This window comes from Microtus ochrogaster, linkage group LG1 (assembly GCF_000317375.1).
Source record: "Microtus ochrogaster isolate Prairie Vole_2 linkage group LG1, MicOch1.0, whole genome shotgun sequence".
NCBI lineage: Eukaryota > Metazoa > Chordata > Mammalia > Rodentia > Cricetidae > Microtus > Microtus ochrogaster.
The window spans coordinates 11,199,029-11,217,854 of record NC_022027.1 but is presented as its reverse complement, the minus strand read 5'-3'; the positions used below and the strand labels follow the sequence as shown (position 1 = coordinate 11,217,854).

Here is an 18,826-nt window from a genome sequence, read left to right as displayed (position 1 = left end):
AAGAGTATCATTAAGCTGAGATGAAGGCCTACTGCATTATCATGGGCCATAATCCAATGGCTGGTGTCCTTGAAAGAAGAGAGTACATAACAGATTCTCACAGGGACAAGCGCTATGAAACAACAGAAGCCGAGATAAGAGTGATGCAGCTACACACCACAAAATGCCAAGCGTTTGCACAACCACTGGAAACTGGACAAGACAGGGAAAGATCTACACAGGAGCATGGTCATGAAGATTTCTTGATTTGAGACTCACACCCCTGATACCTCAAAAAATATTATTATTGTTTTAAGAACACCCCCGCTTGTGTGAGGGTTATTCCTTGTCATCTGTGAAGCATTGGTTCCAGCGTCCTGTTGATTCAGAACCTAAAGGAACACACACACTAACTCAATCAATCAATAAAAGAGAATTTCTAGAATTAGTTTCAAAATATTTCTAAGCCATAGTAGTTGAATCTGTAGGCATGGAATCTGTAGATACAAAAGGCATACTATAATTTGTCTTAGCCCCTAAGAAACTAACATATAAGTCATCCTCAAGGGTTGAATCAGAAGTATGTCTGGCTGAAACTGTGAAAGAAACTATAACTACGAGGTTGAAAGTTGACTGCAAGGGCTGGCTATAAGTGTAGCTCAGTGGTGAGATCTCTGCCTCATATTCACAAGGGCTATGAGCTTGATCACCATCCCTGAAAATAAACAATAATAGGAACTAAAGAACAGCCCAACCCATTCGGGAGAGTACAGAAGAGAGATGGCAGTAAACAACATCATGGAGCTGGACTCCCATTTTTAGGCTGAGCACCTCCAGGGGCAGCCAAGCATAAGAAAGAGCTACGCAGTTGGACCCACCTATGTACCTGGAGGACTCAGGCGAAGACAGCCTATTGTAATTGCATCCCTGACGTAACAGGCATCCTTCAGCTCGTCACCCAATATGTAGCTCCCGGGAGAAGAACTTTCCAAGGCAAGAATTAGTGACTTTCAACTTTTCTGCATCCACAACTATTTTTATAGATAGACTTATGGAGCGCCTACCCTATGACTGCTGAGTAACGTGGATGGAGTGAACTGCGAAGGTAAATGTATGCTAGAAACAGATGTCGCCAATGAGTCAAGACTGTTTTCATTTAATTTGTTCCAACAAGTTTGCTGGAATCAATTGCATGTATTAAAAAGCTACAATAGTTCATCCTGAAATGTACCAGTGGTCAGGAATCTACAGATCACTCTACCTCCTACACAGGGTGAGAAAATTTTGATTCTTCTGCCTTGGCATCAGTGACAACAGCCAATGAACAATCACGGAGCCAACCAGTGTTCCTTCACACTAGAACCGGGGCTACCTGGCTACCTCTTTAGCAGTGCATAGATCTTCCCACCGGGTCTCTATACCATTCTTTCTTTAAAAATAAAAATTTTAAAGCTACCATTGTGGTCACGATGGAGAGATTTACAGATGTTTCGATGAAACTCTTCATTTGGACTTTATGCAGCAAAGTACATATTGACTTTGTGTCACTGAAAACACTAAGATTTATTATTCCTGAAGATAAGTAATAACCTTGACTTTGACTTGGTCAATATTTATCTCGCAAGTCGATAAATCTCCAGCAATAAATTTCAACAAAAGCCAACACTTTCTGATACAGGGCTGTATTCTGCAGAGGCCCCCAAACTTCTCTGTTCTTTCTCACAGAGAGAGCAGTCAAACCTGAGAAAGTATTCTCAGACATATTTTATTTTTAGTGAGTTCAGTTCCATTATGACAGCAGAGTTTTATCCAAATAACTTAATGTGGGTGGGAAAATTACAGACTCTGGATCTTTTTGTCTTCCTTTCAATACTTCAACCAATGAATCTTCTCCTCAGTCCAGGTCTTTCTAAAGCTGATCCCAATGCTAACATCAGACATTGGCCAGAACAGGCTAAGGGACAGGCCTGTCTGCAAATAAAGGTGATATGTGATACTGGTCATTTGTGTGCCTGTCAGTGAAGGCATTATCTAAGCTGCCCTATTATATTTTAACAGTGAGTGACCTCATACCAACTTCGCAGAAGCTCAAAATCTCTTTTTAGTGTTTGTTGGTCAAATAGTCTGTCACCTTTTAAAACAGCAGTGCATGTGTGAGCAGCCAAAGCGGTTTTCCCATCTAACAGGACGTGACACGATGCTGGTAACCCCAAATGCCTCATCCTCTGCATCTTCAAAGGCCTCTTCCTATTTAGTGTTACAGCCAATCCCCTTCTTTCAGAATCTTTGGGATCTGTGTTCTAATCTGTAAAAAAAAAAAATATGTGTGTGTATATATTTATACATACATACATAATATGATACTGGGTAATTAATTTATAAAGAACATACATATATATACACACACATATATATGATACTGAGTAATTTATAAAGAATGGGAACCATTGCTTTCCTTTCATGGTTCTAAAGGACAGAAAACACAAAAGCATGGCCCTGGGATCTGCTCCATTGCTGGGCAGGGCCTTTCTTGCTACATTGTAATGTAACAGGGGACTTGTCATGGAAAGAAAGACAGAGCAAGGATGCTAACTTGGGTCTCTCTTACTCATTTTTATAAAGCAACTAAGGACATCACGGGAACTGAACCCTCATGACTTCTGATGCTCATTGCCTCCCAAAGGCCCCATTTCCAAACACATGAACATATAAAACTGGAGATAAGGCTTCCAACACATTGCATTGGAGGACATAGTCAAGACAAATCAATAGATGGACAGTTTATCAGCATGTATGCACCGACACTTCTGAGTATATGGTATCTCTTCTCCTTAGGGGAGAGCGAACATCACAGTGGTGTTTGCTTTCTGTCCGACATACTTCACCTGAGACCATGGGAGATCATTCATAGAGAGGATTCTTTTGCTTGAATCTATAATAGTCTCTTCCCTGCCTATCAAAGACCCATTCCAACATGCTGACAGATGAATCTGTTAAGGTCTTTACCACCCGAAAATTTCTACCCAATTAAAATTTAGGCAGATAATATTTAGCTGCATTTTATGCAGATTTTCACCTACCAGGCAGATCTTATTACTGCAATTTATTTGATTGTGTTGTTTTATTTGAGACTAGATTTATTTACTCCATGTACTTATTCAGTAAAACTTCTAGAGAGCTAAATCACAGATGGAATATTTGGAAAAATCTAATATATACTTTTAGATTATATCAAAATGATTGCAGTCAATCAAATTAGCAACCTCCCAATAATAGAAAACTGTCTTTTTAATATTTATATTGAGATAATGTTACAGATCAAAGTAAGGATTTTGGAGCCAGACGGTCTGGAGTTGGATCCAACCTCTCCTACATACCAACTGTGTGACTTTGGGCAAAGTGATTATTTCTTTGTGCCTATTTCCTCACAAGTTAAACTGAGATCTCTAGTTGTAGAGATCTCATAAGATTGTTATGAGAATTAATCTATTTGATATCTGAAAAGTGCTTCGAATAATATCTGGCTTTCAGTAAGTGATAAATACGTAACACTGGCATTCTATAATGAGAGTGAGATTTTAAATTAAACTTATACTGTTAATCACTTCACATACATTAGTAACTCTAATTATAACAATTTCCAAGACATATATTATTTTACAAATTAAAAAAAAAAAGAACAGACCCAGAAGATGAAGTGATTTGCCTGAGATAGCTTAGTAAGTCCTAAGAACTTGGCTTTGAGTATAAAAATACCAGTTGAACATTCTTGGTAGCATCCTAAGATGCAAATGACACTTGGACCAAGCACTCCCTACATGTCTCCCATTTTGACATGTTGCTGCAATGCCTTGCAACAATCTCTTGAGTTTGTTTGCTACAATTTCATCACAGGGAATTGGGGTCGCAGTCCCCTGGAGCTGCAGTTCCAGGTGACTGGGACCACTCAGTGCCTGGAAAACAAGCCTGGATCCAGTGCAAGAGCAGCAAGTGTTCTTCACGCTGCGGCATCTTTCTAGCCCTTGGTCCTGGGTTTAAGTCTGTCTTTTGCGACTAAAATTGTTCACTTTCTGTCCCACAAACTACACCCACATGTGACTATAAACTCTGGGTGGCTTTCACATTGCTATCCCAACACATCCTTGCTTTTCAGCTTGACGTTTTTTAGGCACTCGGAGAAGCTGAAAGAATGCAATTGATATCTGAACGTCTCTCAGCTGATTGTGACTTTTTTATTTTTATTTTGTTTCTTTCAACAATTATTTTTAATCTAAAAGAAGTTTTCCAAATATGCAGAAATGTCACCAAGACGTACTACATGATATGAAGGTTGCTTTCCAGTGATAAAGGGTACAATATGGAAGAAGGTCTAGCTATGATGGATCCATATGCATCAAATAATATGGCATCAAATTCATAAAGCAACTGCCAGAGATGCTATCATATGGACAAACAGAACCACAGAAGTGTAAGACTTGAAGTCACTACTCTCTATTCATCAAAAAAAAAATCAAGTAACCATATAAAATACGCATAAAATCAAAATAAGGTTGGTATGGGAGGAGTCAGAGTCCAGAGATAAGTCTTGGCTACAGAGTGGATTTCAGGCCTAAATCTGAACTACAAAGTGAAATCCTGTCTCAGAAAAATGGGCAGTAGTTTAAAGAAGCACTGGATGGGGCAGCAGGAGTACAGGGCAGGGGGCTGACATAGCATGGGACATGAGAGATCATGGAAGAGGAGGACTCCAGAGAGGGCTTTCTTATGGCACCTACTGGACAAGAGGAGGCATCAAACTCTATGCTGTTGAGTAAATAACAACATGAAAATACAAGTTTCCTTCAGAAAAACATGAGCAGAAAGCCGCTCTCCTCTGATCAAAGCAGTCTCTGTGCGGCCAGTGTCACATGCCTTGTCTTTGGAAGTTATGTAGATCGATGGACAGAGGAGAGGGGGCCAGTGAGCTGCCTGTTTTCAAAGAGCACAGCTCAGCTGTAGATTGCACAGGCATTTCTGAGCACGGAGCAGATCAAACACCAATCACTCAGAGACCATGCCTCCTTCCAAGGACAACGGAGTTTGTCCCCTGACTAACTTGCCTAGCAGGGGTCTAGTATTGAGAGCTGGTGTACTGCATCAGGTGGATGAGACATTTATTGAGGTATGGGCAGCATACGTGGTATAACTGAGTAAGAAGTTGAATGTGCCACACCTCGAACAGGTTGGTAGCCCATAAGCAGAAACTCTACACCACTCTAGCACCTATTTCTAACTAAGAGATTTGTTCCTGCATTCTGAAGCAAAGCTGACATTGCTAGACACCCTCAAATAAGACAAGTGTCAAATAGCATCTTCTACTTTCATGGAGTTAGTGGTTTTCAAGAGTTCTGCTGCTCCTTGCTTTTCTAAGTCTCATGTGTTCATGATGTTGATCATCTGCTTCCCATGGATGAGGAAGCTGGGCATTTTTAGCTGTCTGTCTAGATGGTTAAAGAAGGACATGATGGAGAACTGATGCCCTAACATACAAACTTCCACTACTGGTACAGTGAGTGAGTGAGTGAGTGAGTGAGTGAGTGAGTGAGTGAGTGAGTGAGTGAGTAGGGGAGTGGGGAGGGAGCAGCACGCTACTTACTCTTCTGATGCCCTGAAAGAATACCATGACAAAGGCAGCTGCCTGGAGAGAGGGTACAATCCATCATAGCAGGGAAGGCATGCCAGCAGGAGCGTGAGGCTGGCTTGGCAGCCAGGAGGCAGAGTGGTCCCATTCATCACACAGGGGAAGCAGAGATTAGAGAATATAAAGTAGAGGTAGATATAAAATGCCAAAGCCCAGCGATGAATGGTTCAATAACTTTCCCAATGTCACCAGCTGGGGACTAACCAGTTCAAACATGACTTCTAAAGGATATTTCCTATTTCAACCATGATAAACAATATGCCGAGAGAGCTGGACATCTCCACGCAAGTCCTGCACCCTGCACCTGCTACCATGAATAACAACAAGGGGCTCTCACACATCTCTCCTACCTAGCCGGGGCCCTAATATCCCAGCAAGTACTTGAGAGAACATACCACCTTGAGCATCCATGACTGACAATGGAGAACAGGTTGTTAGTCTCTCTTTAAGATAAAAACAACGGCTTTAGTCCATGATCTGGGCAACTGAAACCGTAGACAGCTTGGTAATGAGGGGCGGCAACTGCTGCCATCACCTTTGGGTCAGAAACACGATCCAGAAGTCCTGAAACCAAGGCAAAACTCTCCAGAGAATTGCATGTTTAAGGAAAATAATTTCAGGAAATTTAACCAAATCAACTTTTTTTTGACATTAAATCATCAAGGCAGCAGCCACAGCACAAAGGAAACCGGAATCTGCACGGAGGGATGAGGAACTTTAGATCCAACAACGGATGGGGATTAAACGCTAAAAGTTTTTCTTTTCTTTTTTCTAAAAATACACTGAAAGCTAATTGATTGCCCATTTCTGAACAAATAACAATGTTGCACAGGTTAAAATGTATTTAAAAGGAAGAGTGTGACAACAGAGCAAAGGCCAGGAGGGAGAAAGTTCACGGCTGCAAAGCCTTGGTTCTCAGCACGAAGTGGGACAGTACTCTACATTTTCACACATCACACACGGATCTGCTTCCAGGAAGAGGAACTAGCCTGCAGCCATGCTACCCTGTGTTGTCCCAAGAGAGTGAGGGAAATGGCTTAGCATCTCTGAACCAAACTTTACTCATGGATAAATCTGTCTTGGGTTTTTGGGAGTTTGTTTGTCTGTTTTTCGTGTTATAGCAAAATGTTAGCGTCTCGCTACTTAAGAAGAACAGAAGTTTCTCTGACTCGTGAGTCTGGAGAGGAAGTCTAAGAGCAGGATGCTGGGATCTAGACAGGGCCTTCTTTTTGTAGAACAAAAGGACAGAAGGTGCCAAGTGGCAAGACAGAGCACACGTGCTACCTGAGGCCTCTTAGAAACCTCTTCGGAGGTCCCTGATGCCATCCTGAGATCCCCACTTGCATGAACTCAGCTAATCCTGATTGCCTACTGCCTCAGTTCCCTTTCTGCTGCTGTGATAAAATACTCAGAGAAAAGCCACTTATGGGAGAAAATGACTTATTTTAACTCACTGTTTAAGGTGTAAACCATCAGCGCAGGGAAGCCATGGCGGCAGAAGTTTGAAGCAGCTGGTCACATCATGTCCACCAAAAGGAAAAAGAGGCAAAGGTAAGATAGTGTTCAACTTGCTCTCTCCATTTCACACAGCCTAGGATTCCCTGCCCAGAGAACTGTCCTGCCAACAATTCAGATAAGTCTTCCCACGTCACTTATCATAACCCAGTTATCTCCCATAGGCCCGACCAGAAGCCCATTTCCCAGATAATTACAGATCTTACCAAGCTGACAATTAAACCTAATCATCACACCGATTTTGATGGCTAATCTTGACTGTCAAATTGAGTGGCCCCAGAATCAACCAGGAAACATACCTGTGGGCATTTCAGTGAGACTTCCAGACAGGATTAGCGGAGGGGGAAAGACCCTCCTTCAAAATAAAAGACACCTTCACCTGTGGCTCAGATGTAATCAGCACTGCCTGACTTCTTCTTGAACAAGAGCATCTCTCTGTGTTGCTGTCACTGGAGTTCCCTGCTGACATCAGATCCCAGGGCTTTCCAGAATCGACTGAAGAAGACGAAACTCTGGAGTTTTCGAAGACTTCAGTGCTCGGTTGGGACTGCAAAGGTATTTAGTTTTTTGGGCTGCATGCCTGTTGGATTCCCAGTCCCTCAGCATATAGATGACAATTGTTGGACCACCCAGACCTCTAGTGTAAGCCAGTCTGGCCCCCTTTTCCTCTTTTGTTAGATACATACATATAAATATTTATATTGATCACACACATCTATCTGCCTTTCTGAGCCAGTCACTAGAGGAATGTGTTTCTCTAGGTGTTCTCAAATAATGTTGGCCCTGCTGTTTGAGGGACTATTGCACTGAAAACAACTAATTTAAGAAGTACAGTTCTCTCTAGATAATTTTTTTCCATTCTGCCTCTGCCTAATACACCTATCAAAGGTCTCACTTCCAAATATTAAATCATTAATTTGGCCATCACATTAAAATCAAAGCAACTAGGAAAAGCATTTTTTTTACATCGTTACTCAAAATGTGGTCAATGTTTCTATTTTGCTCCACTTTCCTAAACCATCAGAAATCCCAACTAGTGGTGTGTGCCTTTCAGATATTAGAACTCTTGCATAAAATTCAGGCAGTGACATCCTTGCTTCCCCAATCATTAGAGGCAGAAGAAGCTGGCTCCTGCTGCTGCAGGTTATTCCACTGAGAGACATTTCAGCCTGCAATTGCTGTGATCGAGACCAGGTGGGTATAAGTCCTTCTAGGATTAGGGAAGACCAAGAAAAAGAAGCAAGAACCAAGGTAGAATCTTCCACCGAGAGGAAGACTAGAGTGGGGGTTAGAGGACTTCCTGTAACTCCCGAGAGCAAGCTGTACCAGCTGCTTCCCTCATCGGGGGATACTGAAGTCAGTCCCCAAAGCGCTGCAGCTTGGTGATGAGGTAAGTAAGGCTGTAACTAAGACAGGTTTATGTGTGTCCATTTGTTTATCAGTGTAGGACACTCCAAAGAGTTGTTCCTTTCTCATATTGAAGGCTGAAAACATGTATCTAGGTAGGCTGAGGAGAAGCACTAGTCAGATGTCACTCTGGATCACTGTCCAGAGCTAAGAATTTCTTGGAATGTGGGGCTCAGGCCATGAGCTTCCCATTGCCGTGACCTGTATGGTATACAGACAAGTGATTTGGCCTTGGCTACTTACTGGAAGTTGACTCTTTGGGACTGGATCTTTGTTTGTGTGCTCTTCTGGGGCCTCTGGCTGCAGGGGTGGTGTTAGGGGTGGATCCTTTGTTTATAATAATTGCCTAAGGTCAACTGCCTGCCTGGCTGCTGAGCCAGCCAGCTGAGGAACGTGTTTCTCTAAGGTGTTCTCAAATAGTGCTGGCCCTGCTCTTTGAGGGACTGTCGCTTTGAAAACAACTGGTTTAAGAAGTGCAGCTCTCCCTCAGAATCTAGAGGAGATCCTGAGATGTCCTGACTATACCAAACCTGAGGCTTCTAAAGTCATCTAAATAAGACGCATGTGATTAACACACTGCACCCTCAACACTTTCAGTATGTCTAGAATATTCTCAGCAGCCACAGAGACCCATCTGTCCTGACAACCTAGGAAGTCTTTCCATGCTCTCCATCTCCCCAAGTCCAAGGAGCTAAACATTTTATGTTTGAACTGGATTTCAACAACACTGTGACTAATATTCAGACTTCTGTGAGACAGTGGAAAGAGTGTGGATTCTGAGTCGCTCATATTTACTGAGCACGGTTTTTATTCCAGGCACTAGGCAAACATTGGTTCAGAAAAATTAGCCTACCTAGGAGGGATGAATCCGCTGGAAAGAAGAAGTCATGTTTGAGCCCAGGCAGTCTGACTCCTAGGATCATGGTTAGCTTGATGCCATGCTGTGGCTCCTCCTGCTAATGGCAAATAATGCCTTGATCACGATAAAACCCTCATGACAACACACCTAAATTTCCAGACTACCTCAGTCCAGTTTCCTTAAGTTTCAAGACATAGAGACCACTCACATGCACCTTGAGAAAAGGAAAGCTGTGAGAGCTGCCGTGGGTGTTCCAAGCAGCCAGTCCTTCCTGTCTCTCATGGGGATGCTTCTCTGTGGATCTTGTACTACTAAGCACATTGTTTCCCTCTGCTATTCCGGTTCCCACTGCTCATTCACAAGTGAGCTCCTGGTTTTAATTTTCTTGGCACCTTCACTGTGAGTGAGGTTGGTATCCCCAAGCCCATGTCCCCCAATAGATGCTCTAAGCAAGAAATGTTCATGCCATATAACTGTTCACTGAGTTACTTTCATTGTGCTCCCACTACCACTGACAATAACTGTCTTCGGAAAGGTGACTCCAACAAACCAATCAGCCACAGAAAGGAACAGGGGTGTTGCCTCTTATATAAACCATAGCAATGTAGGTGAACAATAACTTTGTTCTTTAGGTGACTATGACTCTGAAATCCGGAACACGTGGAAATATTCCACATGTTATCTTGTTCTAGCTAAGTAACATCTATTTTCTCTCAGCCATCATGTGATGCAACTTGCTTTCTGATGTTTTCTTGATCTCACTATGTCAAAGGCTTCTAGGGACTTTCCCGATATGGAGGACTAGGGTGGAGAACTCGGGATCAATGTCATTCCTTCCGTGGGAGTTGCTGCCACAAAAAGCCATCTTCGTGGGGATGAACTGCGCTAATACTAATGTTTAAACATGAGTAAAATCCTGGCTTAGGAATATACCAAGGACAATGAAATCTGCTATCAGGGATTACACTTGGATTGCTCAGGAGGTGATAATTCTCCCCCGAGTTGTTCTCTGGAAAAGGTGCAGAGTGTGCTAACTACTATTCCCTCACTTGCAGCTGTGGAGTCCGCTCAAGTTAGGGGCTACATGTGTTGCACAAGTAAGGACATCTCTGGCTCTAAGTTAATCATTTGAACCAACTTCATGATAGCAGTTCAAAAGCATTTGAGCCTCCGCTCGATGCCAGACAGTGTACATGTTAGTTTGTAAAGTAAATAAGACTGAATCAAGGTCCCCAAAGCTCAGAGGAGAAGACAGACTCTAACCAGGATTCACTGCACTGTTAATGGCACAAATACAGGCAACCTCGACACTATGGGGCCAGGCAGGCCCAGTAGTATCTAGGTTGAATCCCAAATCTTGTTTTTTTTCCTCAGGCCAGCATGTCAGAACCCATTCAAGCAGATCACAGCTGCAAGCCCTAGAATGCCTGATTCTATATACCTGGGTGGTTCCTGAGAGTATGCATTTCTAGAAAGTTTGCTAGAGGTGTGGATACATACTTACCTGGCAGGGGAGATCTCATGATCATGAGGGTGATTTTCCTAAGGTGAGGCTCATCCATTGCACTCCAGGTATGCTAACCCATGATTTCTCCAAATACTGTTAAGTCAGCTGCATAATTTGTAGTAGTAGAGAGTATTTATGCTCTACCACCAAAAAGAGGTATGGATGCTGCCAGTCTGTAGAGCACACACTGAGAAACCTTTCTCTACTCCATGGCTTGGAAAAGTTGTGTTCTCTGTCTTGTCCCGGGTTCTACATGAGAAACAAGAACAAAGAAGTAGGTTAGGTCCTCCGATCATGATGATGAACTTGACATAGGTGCAGGGAAGACTGGCGGTACAGTCTGAAGGTTGAGAATGGAAGTCTGGAGTTCAGAGGATGTGTTGATGGTAGTTGTCAGGGGATGAGGAAGTGATGTGGCTCCAGAGAAATTATGGGATAGATAAGAATGAGATATCTTCACTACCACCCCCTCTCTCTGCCACACACTCACTCTATCTCTCTCCCTCCCCTTCCTTCTCTCTCTCTCTCTCTCTCTCTCTCACACACACACACACACACGTTCTTTCCTTTCCTCTTCTTTCTTTCCCTCCTTTTCTCACAGATACACATTTTACAATGTGTCTTCTGCAATTTACTGTGCTGTTCTTCTAAGTATTCACAACATGTGTGTTTCATAGACTTTGTATAGCATTTAGAGTTTACAAGTTCTTACAACCTTTGTTTGTTCATGGATAGTGTGGCTCTACAAGTATTGCTCCTCTAGGCTGAGTTGATTCCTGGCTAGTCCCAGAACCCTCTGTAGAAGGTGTCAGTCTTATCCCCTGGTAGGGAAAACTGGGCTGAGGCAAGGGGAAGGGAAGGCACTTTTAGAACTTGATGAATGGTAAGAGAGAAAAGATGCAAGCAGAAGCAGGATGGAAGTCTTACTCTACAAAGAGTTGGGGCTGGTAGTGGTGAGACCGAACACCTCTGTATGATGCAGCTCCCAATGAGCCATTTCAAAGATCTTCTCATCAGTATGGAGTTTTGAAAGAGATCATACTATTGGACCACAAGCATTTGTTTTGATGAAGGGGAACGTTGTTTTTTTTTTTTTTTTAAGTCTCATCATTGCACAGTCTCTTCTTTGTATTGTGATGGTTAATCTTAATTGTCAATTGGGCTGGATTCAGAGATTCCAAGCATTTATTAGTGTACTTCTGAGGTCATTTCAGAGATGTTGGACATGAGGGTGAGCAACTGAGGGAGAAAGACCCTCCGAAAATGTGAGTGGCTCCACCCAATGGACTGGAGGCTAGGATGGAGTTGAAAGTGGAAGAAAAAAAAGATAGAAGTTGACACAGGCTCCATGTATTCTGAGAAAGTATGTCCACTGTGGCTGCCATTATCCATGAACATTAGACTCCAGCTTCTGAAGAAGCCTTTCCTTGAGACTCACATAAGCACGTCTTCCATGAGCTTCTGTGTTAAGAAGGGTGACATCATTAATTCCCCTTGTTCTGAGGCTTGCAGCTTTTTGACTGAGAAGCAACCAGGTTCTCTGGCTCACCAACATGCAGATGGCCCCTGCTGGATGGCCCAATCTCCAATATATATAAGCCAATCCAATAAACTATCTTAAAATTACATAAACCACAAATATACACACACACATATATGTATATATGTGTATACGTATATGAATATACATACAACATACTGATTGTTTCTCTAGAGAACTCCAATACAATATTCAGTTCTGCTCCCTATGGTTGATGATGTCATGGGCCTTTGAGAAGAGCCTAACTTTCCTAAACCAATATAATTCCCAACCACATTCTAAATACCTAACATTATGACCACAGGTAAGTGCAGCTCTCAACCCTCATCAGGGAAGCTTCTTTTTGCAGAATACAGGGGCTAATATAGAGATCTACAACTAGTTAAAATGCAGGGAATAAGTGACCCTGCGGTTTCCATCATCAAATGGGACATCTAAAACATAATTCCAACACCTAAGTAAGGCCCAGGGAATGACATGAAAGAGGGGAAGGAAAAATGCTGAAAGTCAGAAGACTAAGATGACTATGGAAAGATAGTGTATCCTAGACATGACAAGAATGTTGTACCCACAACATGGTTCCCTACACAAGATCCATACAAGTCAACGTGACATCTTGAATGATGGGGAAAATCTCACAAGGCTCCAACCCTAAATGAAATGAAGAGCTGCTGCCAAGTAATGTTTGCTAAGAGAAGAACCAGTCTTCTCCAGGAACAAGCCCTGTAAGAGGTTATCCAATTCCATACGGTCAGCCCTAAACACAACACATATAAAATCAAGTGCCATTTATACACACATGCACGAGCATACATACATGCACAAAATCAGAAAAGAAGAGAGCATGAATTTTAGAGGGAATATGGAGAGCATTGAAGGGGCAAAGAGTGAGATATCGTTGTAGGAAATTCTCAGCAGCAACAACAAAAAGGAGCCATGTAAAAAGAAAGAGAAAAACATGAGCTTTGGTCAGTCTGAAGCCCACCATTCAAAGGGGATATGCATGGAAGCACTGGACTGGGGGTATCCATGGCTAAATTCTGTCTCCAAATTGCACATGGCAAAGCTCTAATCTTAATGTGACAAATTTGGACAGAGGTCCTTCAAAACAGATGAGGAAGATAGATGGGGACAGTAGCAGGACCTTGTCCAATAAGATTAGTGTCATCATAAGAGATTAGGACAATGACCCATAAGGAAGGAAGACCCTGTAGTTTTCTCAGTAGATGGCCATTTCCAAGTCAAGGGAAAATATCAAAGGAGGAACCAGTAATGCCTGGCACCCTAACTAACATGTTCAGCCTCCTTCATTGTGAGAAAATAAATGCCTTTTATGTAAGTCACAAAATCTGTGGAATTTTATTAGGTTGTATGAGTTTACTAAGCTTAACAGACTTGGGGAGAGACAGGTGGTGTGGGGGTGGGGGGGCTCATCGGCTATACCTGTGTGTGGACCCCCATTTCAAGAGTGAACTTTGAGGCTTTTCGTCATTGACATGAATGACCTATAACAGGAAGTCCTAGACTGAGAAGTGGTTTATGAATTGTGGAAGTGGTCAGCCTGCCCTGAGGTTGGGGTGCCTGGGAGGCCATCTATCAAAGACACTGAAGCAGACAGAGGAAACAGCATGGAACTTACAGATAGATCCTTGCTACAGAATAATTCAATATTTATATAAGATGGAAGAGTCCCACAGAGAACTCTATGTCAATTCCCACCAGTTAGTAGTATTGGATTCGACAAACCTCAGCATGCCTTCCAATGACATACCTCTTGTGGAAACACTGCTGAGTGTGTTGGCTGTGCATCCAGTGGTTGTGTAAATGCCTTCAAGTTCATATACTAGTGCAGGCTGAGTAACAGCTGACTAAGGTGTGCTATGGTTTGGATATGGTTCCAGTGTGTCCCTCAAAGGTTTATGTAGGAAGTCAGGTTCCTAATGTGGTAATGTGAAGAGGTGGATAGACCCTTTAAGGGGCAGGGAGGTAATTAGGTAACTGGGGGTACTGTCCTTAGAAAGGATGAGTGCTGTTTATCCTTCACGGGTTCATGGTACAGGTGAGTACTCATGGACATGGTTTCTTCCCCTGTTGTCCGGCTTCCTGTCTCACTGTGTCATCAACTGGCCCCCACCCTGCAAGATGCCATTTACTATCATGTGACACCCCCAAGGAGGCTCTTACCAGAGACTAAATATGGGGTTGTAGAATCCTGAACTTTAAGTATCCAAAGCTATAAGGTCAACACTTTCTTTGTAAAGTAGCCAGGTTCAAGCATTTTGTTACAGCATACAAGTGTAACATGCAACCTGCCCCACCTTTCTTGTTAACCTGACAGAGCTAGTTCTCCCAGCCGTTGCATATGGAGGTGACAGACTGCACCCACTAGAACTTCAAGGCTGATCCTATGCCAAGTTCTCTGCTGGAAGCAGCACTCTTCAGTGTCTAGACAATGGGAGAGTGGTGTGAGGGCTAGAGTCCCCTGTGGGGCTGACTGCTCCCCTTTTGGCTTACTTGCCCTTCAACTTCTCTACCATCCAATCCTGCTCCCTTTCTTCCCTTTCATAGCTATCTCAGGTAGATGTCCTTCAAACTAATCACTCCCCATCTCCCCACACAGTCCTGCTTTAGGCTGTCACATCTGTGATACAAGGACTGAAGAGTCAGGCCAAGAATCTGTGTCACTTTCATCTCTATAGTGACTAATACATGACATGAGAGAATGCTATGGTGGAATTACAGAGTTTGTGATAGATTTTCCATGCTCACTCCGTGTTTGATGCAAAAGCAGGGTGTTAGGACTCTCCTTCCACAGTCCCCTGCCCACCTTGCTCTACAAGCATGGAGGGACCCAGGTGAGGTTGATGCAATCACTGATCCGTTAGCACCTGCAGAGAGCAGGATGCTGGCTCTAAGTCATTGCGCCAGTTACATATGTGTTGCTATGCTATGACCATAATACTGGAAAGAAACAACTTAAGCGAGGAAGGATCCACGGTCTCAGAGGACACAGCCCATCATGGCAAGCAAGACAGAACAGAGTTCATGGTAGAGGGAGGTCAGGTGTGGTAGTCTCTTCATACCATGATGGACTTAGGAAGAAGTACAACATAGTGTACTTCATGAGACCAGAACCAGGGACAGGTATAATCTTCAAAAGCACAGCCCTAGCTGCCTACTACCAGAGTTTCTCAATATCCAAAGCCTACAAAATAGTACCACAAGCTATAAGGCAGCCAAGATGTAAGTCATGAAGGCCATTTCATATTTAAGCCATAATAGTCACTAGGACTTGAGAGTGGCCTGTGAGATTCCATTTGGAACTAAGAGTAAACTAAATTCACTTCCATTCAGGATACAGCCCCCACTGTCTCATCGTAGGCTCTACCTTACAACCTAGCCTTGTATGAAATCTGGGTTAGCCATCTAAGAAGAGAGCCTTGTTTAGGTATATTAACTCTAAAGAGATGGTTTTGTTTAAGAACATTAACTCTGGCATGTAAACATGGAGCCTGCTGGAAATGGACACTGTAACTGTGGGGAAATTGAGTGGTCAGTATGCAAGGGGACGTAACGTCCTGGGGAAAGCTAGGTATAAGGGACATCTCACACGTGTGAGCAGGACCAGCCACCAGGAGAAGGGGTTGGAGAAGCAAAGCATTACCAGCAGCACGTGGTCCACCGGGAACACCAAGCTCTGCCCTATGCCACAGGCAGATGCTTGGTGATGAGACCTTTATGTCAAAAGCCTTACGCACAAAGTTAGACTCTGAGGTAACTTGAGAGAATCATCCTTTCCTGACTCTACTAGAAGGAGGACACCAAACTATCAGTGTTCTAGGGGGGTATGTTTTTCAGAAGAGGAAAAAAAAATACACAGCTTGCCATGGATGTTTATTGCAAAGCTATTCATAGCAGTCAAAAACTGGAAACAGTCCAAATGCCCAACAGACAAGCATGTGGAGGGTGCCAATTCATCGAAAGGGGTGCCTGGAGGCTGCTGAAACCAAAACAAAACAGGAAACTCGCTGCTCTTGTGTGGAGATGGAAGCATACACATCGCAGTATTGGGAAAAGGCCAAAGGTTATATAAATAGTTGACATTTCAAGTATTTTTTACCTCTTCCTGTCAACTTGCGAATATGAGGGAGATTTATCTTTCCATGAATGGTTATAGAAAGAGATGCTCTGAGCCACACAGCACTGCTTTCTACTGTCTTGCTTTGGAACAAAGCCACCACGGAGTTCCCCCGCTTGCTGCTCAACTTTCTGTTTGTCATCAGGGCTGGATGCTCACATCCAGGAAGGGCTGGAGAGTGCTTCTGAGATAAAGAGGGGATCAGCCAGCCCAGCTCAAAGCTCACCCTGAAGGCCACCCACTCAGCCCTTCAAAGCAGCCGTCCCTGGAACAGGGCGGGACGGGGACAGGGTGTCCCGGACCATGCAGGAGATTCAGGTATGCATTCTTTGGACACTGTCATCTGACTGAGCAGTCTGTTGCTCTGAGTCTCCTATTCCCCCACAAGAAAACGACGGAGTGCCTGACAAGTCAGGTTCCCTTCCTGGCAGGGTGATCACAGACAATAATGGCCCGAGAAATTTGTCAGCGCTCTGACAAAAATCTCTTCCACCGGGTAATGTCTGGAGAAGAGAGTGTCTGCCCCACGGTTCTGATGACTAGAAGGTCAATATTTGTTAAGGGCCTCTGGTTGCATCACACATCAGGTGGTATCTGACAGTGAGAAGGGAAAGGGTGAGAGAGAGAGAGATCACATGAAAGAACGGAAATAAGAGAGCCCAAGGAGGGGAGAAGCTTACTTTTTTGGGGGGAGGGACAGGTAGACCATTCTTCAACTCTTCAACTAACCTGTCCCTAATTATATCACTTATTTTGGTCATTGTTCTGAGAAATGCCTGACAGAAGCCATTTAAGTGAGAAGAGACTTACCTCATTCATGACATCAGTGTGTTCAGTCCATTGTGGCAGACAGTGTGTGGCAGAGCAGGGACATTCATATCAGGACAGGACAGGTGGTAGATAACGGAGACACTGATGGTCTTCTGGCTTTTCTTCCATCTAAAATTAAGTTTCAACATGACTTTTGATGAGAACAAATCACACTACTCCCCAGCATTTCCTGATGGATGCTAGGCAGGCACACTGAGAATCACAGATACTTATATTCATGAATCCGAAGACACTGCCTTAGGAAGCTGGAATTGCTATTTCCCCGGGCCACAGGTGACAAACACGCAGGACTGGTACACACCAAGAGGCTATACAAGATTGGGCTGACTTGTGTGCCTCCAGATGATAGCTGTGATAAAACCCCCGCTGCCTGTGAGTAGCTGCCATAGTCCTGGCATCATGTGAGGAGGCACTTTAGAAAGTCACCTGTCCTACTAACTTAGTACTCTCCACATTGCAACTGAGAACTCTTAATGCGTGGTGTCTAAGACCATACCCTGAAGGTTCTGCTTGAACAAGTGTGATGGTTTGAAAGCAATTTAATGTTTTCACATTTATTTATTCATGGACATGCCAGACACGCCACACCATGTGTGCAATGGTCAGAGGAGGACACCCTTCATATGTCAGTTCTTTCCTCCTACCCTGTGGGTGCCAGGGGCTTGAGCTCGGGTCATCATGCTCCACACTGTCTTTACCTACTTAGTTACCTTGATGGCCCCTGGAAGTCATTTAAATGTGGTCTGTCCTCTCAGGATTGATGGACTGAATGAAGGCTTGCTCCTCGATGTGGCGGTCCCTTTCCAAGGTGGAACCTAATGGGAAGTCACCGGAAGCACCGAAAGGATTAAGGTAGGTCCCAGAAATGCTGTTACTTCTCACCAGGGGGCTCTCACAGAAACAGTAAACACGGTCATGTGAGCTCGGCCACTTCCATTCATTTAAACTGCTATTCTGACACTGCTGTTTGAGGTCCTTGCTAGAGTGTGCTGATGCCACGTGACACCCTTTCCCCTACAGAACTCTGCACTGAATAAACTTCTTTTCTCTATGAAATTACCCAGCCTCAGGTATTCCCTTCCACTGACGGACTCGCGCAGTGGGGGTATGGTACAGTTTGAAACTCATGATTCCCAGTTGGTAGAGCCATTTGGGAAGATTGTGAGGTCTAGTGAATGGAGATGGGTCATGGAGAGTTTCTCCCACACTGCCTCTGTTCTAATTTCCGGCATCCTGATCTGCCACGATGGGAAAAGCAACAGGTGCACTCATTGAGTGCCACTCCCAGTGGCCACTCTCCCATATGTTCTTCTCAATGAAGAACAATGTCCTCCTAAAACCACAACTCAAAACAAGCCCTCTCTTCACTA

General features: G+C 43.6%; 1 pseudogene; it reads left to right on the top strand.

The window, feature by feature from the left end:
* The first annotated feature begins 10,936 nt into the window (after positions 1 to 10,936).
* LOC113457513 lies at positions 10,937 to 11,091 on the top strand (annotated as a pseudogene).
* The last annotated feature ends 7,735 nt before the right edge of the window (positions 11,092 to 18,826 follow it).